Here is a 3,937-nt window from a genome sequence, read left to right as displayed (position 1 = left end):
GCTCCATTTCTTTCGGAGTTAAAGCTTTTGGTACTTATTCTTTTGTGTATATAATTATGGGCATAGCGGGATCCTGTCTCGCCTATACGATATGATATACTCTTCTTAGAGGCTCGTAGACATGTGTATATGGTTAGATGTGTTTGGCCTTGTCGGCCTATATTTTGGATTTCATTTTGTTAGCCTCGTCGGCTTATGTACATTGATATGAGCATAGATGTCAATGATGATATAAAGATATTTTTGTCCAATGGGACTAGTATGATTGATGAATAGAAATGTATGATTTAGTATGTGGCTCACCTAGACATAAATGTATGATAAGGGGTGCCCCGGTGGGATAGCACCGGGTGCCCGTCGCGGCCCTCCGGTTGGGTCGTGACACAGACTCTTGAACATCTTCAGATAATTCATTATCCTCCTGTTCTTGACAGTTATGAGCCTTCTTTGAACCATAATCCACTTTAACCTCCTGAGATTCTGCTTTGCTATCCAGCTGTGGATTATTAATCTCTTTTTGAACAGGATCACCATTAACCTGCTGTGTTTTGTCAATAGCTACTACCCTTTGATTATCAGCTTCACTATTGTGCACCTTAGAAATTTCATTCTCATAAACTTCACCCTCTTCCAGATAATTGGTTCTATTCTTAGCCTGATATTTGTCCTGAGACAAAATTGCAGCTTCTACACCATCATGCATATTATTATGATCCTTCTTGTCATCTACAGATGCAACTGCAACCCCTTGTTCTACAGAAAAATCCTCTTCTACCACATCCTCCTCATTACTCAACTTATTAACTTCAATATCATCTACTCTTCGGTTCAATACCTCAAATTTGTTTGACACCTTAACTTCTTTGTTTCCATCATCCTTCCCAGTTGGAATCACTTTGTTCTTGTGCTGCCCTTTGTTTCCAGGATAAGTTACCACAGTACCATTGGATAACACTTTTGGTAAATATTGTTGCATTGGTTTTTTCCACCCCCTATATCCTCTATATCTTCCTTGTTGAACCTGCCCTTGTTTACTTGTTCCAGGTTCTTCTGCTACAACTAAAGCCTTTCCCTTGTTCTGAACCACTTCTTCTTTGTCTGCCACCTCATTTTCTAGCAGTTTTGGATGAAGTACCCAACAATCTTCATTGGAATGACTTTGCAAAAAACACTTTGTGCAATACTGTGGTAGATAGTCATACTGAATATTAAATTTAATAGACCTGATATCCTTTGTAACATCATCTTCAATCTCCATCCACACAGACTTAGGCAAATCTGCAAGCAAATCTACTTGCACTTTTACTCTTGCACTATTTGGCCTAGTTTTGTTGATAGTAGCAGCATCTTGTTGAATTGGCTTGCCCACAGCTTATGCTAATGTAAACAAAGATTCCTTGACAAAAAAAGTAGGAAGAAGGTTTGGAAACGAAATCCAAGCCATAGCAATTGAAGTCTCCTTTTCAATACTGAACTTAGAATCATATATCAATGGTCGCATTTGATAAGAATGACCATCCTTTGATTTCAACCAAAAGAAACTTTTTGATGAGATAGTAATAAAATCTTCCCTTAAATTACATCTTATTAAAACATGTCTATCTCTCAAAAAGCCTACACGAGAGTTACCCTTTACTCCACACTGTTGAGGTATAATAGTTCTCAACTCATCTAACTCAGGCCATCCATACGAAAACTTACCAACAATGGCATTTTGTAGGTTTTCAATCCTTTCCATTCGTAAGACTTCCGAGGAGGACCATCTTACAACGTGTTTACCATCAATAATCTCAACTTTCTTCATAGGAATGGATTCACACGTTTGCATGGGATTTTCAATAGTGTCATGCATTAGGGTATGTAGATATTTCTGTTTTGTGTTCGTAGGGATTGCTGTTTTTGGTTGTTGAGGATTGCTGGACGAGGAGAGAGGAGGGAAATCTTGAGGAGAGAGAGGCTGACCAACGACCAGACGCGGTGGCTGGCCAGTGGCCGGAGTGGCCATAAAACTTTTAGGGTTTTCAAATTAAGGTTAGCATGGGAGGAGAGAGAAGAGAGCTTTTTTCCAAGTTATCTTAAGTATCAATTTTTTGGACAATCTCAAAGTTAACATTGAAGTTGCCATTACCATAGAATCAACTATTGAAATTTTAAATGCAAAAATTAGAGCAAAAACATTACGACTTGGTGAGTCCATCTATATTAAACCTACTATTTTAGCGTCAAAACAAATCCAATTTAAGGTAATATCTTCTGACTCTTCCATTACTTAATGAATCACTAAGAATTCCAAGATTAGTTCATTGCATTAAAATTTTGTTATTTAGGTGTAACTTTTTAAGTGGTCCCTTCGGGACATCCAATAAAATTGGAACGATACAGAAAAGATTAGCATGACCACTACGCAAGGGTGACACACACAAATCGAGAAATGGTCCCATTTTTTTTTTTTTTTGAAAAAACTTTTTAAGTGAATTTTGAATTACTTATTATACTGCTTTTGTAACTCCAATCTTCTTACCGACAAATGTTGTTAGTTTGAATTTATAGTTGAAGGGAAGATCGTTCAACTCCCTAAATAATATTTATGTCTAGCAAATTGGAAACATGGAAGAATTTATTTTTATGTTTTTTGAGTGTCAAAACATTCTTTTATGTTGTTGCATAAAATGGGTTACTCAATATTATATTGGGTTTATTGTCACTTGGTTAAATTAACCACGAACCATTAAAGTTCTATTTGTATTTGAAAAGTTACTAAAGTGCAAATTTCATGTAAAAGTATACCAGTCATAAAAAAAAAAAAAAAAAAAAAAAAAACAGAAAATTTGAACCACAAATACATATCATTTTTGTTTTCGAGCTTATGTATTTTGTTCATTACACATTAGATATATCTTGTGATTAAACGTGCACAAATAATGTAATTGACGGAATATTCGATAACCATCCATGAATTAAAGAGCTATGAAAATAATATTTGGTTGAACCTCAACAATGATACTAGAAGTTAAAATTGAAGTTGAAGTTAAAAAAGTATAATACTAAGAAGGGAATGGAGTTTACCATTTTTATTAGGAAGCTTGAGTATAAAGTTAATGATACAAAGTTTCAATTACATATTGTTAACACTTATAGTGACCCAATTTGAATTAGTGGCGGAGTCGGAATATTCACTGAGGAGGTTTAAATTATGAAAAAGTAAACAGACCAAGAAATTAAAGGGGGTTCAACGTCTACTATGTAGATGCAAAAAATAATTTTAATCATTTATAAACAGTGTAATTTTCAGCCGAAGGGTCCCTTGTCCCTTCCTGCCTCTGCCCCTGAATTTTGAACATAGAATTTTCTATTAATAGTAGAAAAGAATAAATAGTTTGTTATTTGGAAAAAAACTTTTGACATTAATAAATAATAAAAAAATTGAATTTGTAAAACTACTTAAGTAGTTTGTAATACTGAAGAAAATATTCTTATTATATTGGAGCACGGGCCTATGGCCACTAGTATCTACTTCTACTTCTACTTCTATTTCTACTACTCATATATATATTGTACTATCTTATAAAGGGCAATAAGCAAGCAGCAGTTCAACATGCCTGCTTTGGCAAATTAGAGGGCAATCTGGTCATTTGAGTTAAAATGGTATAATATGATTGGCCAAAAACGATTATCACTGTAGCTGCTGTATTATCTTTTGCATGACTTCACTATATTGTCCTTCGCTTTATCTGATCATCTATCACCCATTTGAAGGCCACTGCTGGCTTTTGATGCTACGTGGCCCCTTTTCTCATGTTCATTGATTACACACACACACATATATATATATATATATATATATATATTATTACTATTTTATTTAGAAGCACCAGTTGGGTGCCTTTTCGTCATCCGTTTGTGGGCCCAAAAAATAATAATTTTGGGCCCACATATT

At 34.8% G+C, this 3,937-nt stretch overlaps 1 non-coding gene across 1 annotated transcript; it reads left to right on the top strand.

Moving 5' to 3' along the window:
- The first annotated feature begins 2,344 nt into the window (after positions 1 to 2,344).
- Positions 2,345 to 2,446, top strand: LOC132608398 (U6 spliceosomal RNA). Its single transcript, XR_009570324.1, has one exon. It is a non-coding gene; the product is annotated as a U6 spliceosomal RNA (small nuclear RNA).
- Positions 2,447 to 3,937: the final 1,491 nt, after the last annotated feature.

This window comes from Lycium barbarum, chromosome 8 (genome assembly GCF_019175385.1).
Source record: "Lycium barbarum isolate Lr01 chromosome 8, ASM1917538v2, whole genome shotgun sequence".
In the NCBI taxonomy this organism is placed as follows: Eukaryota; Viridiplantae; Streptophyta; class Magnoliopsida; order Solanales; family Solanaceae; genus Lycium; species Lycium barbarum.
This window is presented reverse-complemented; position numbering and strand designations above follow the sequence as displayed.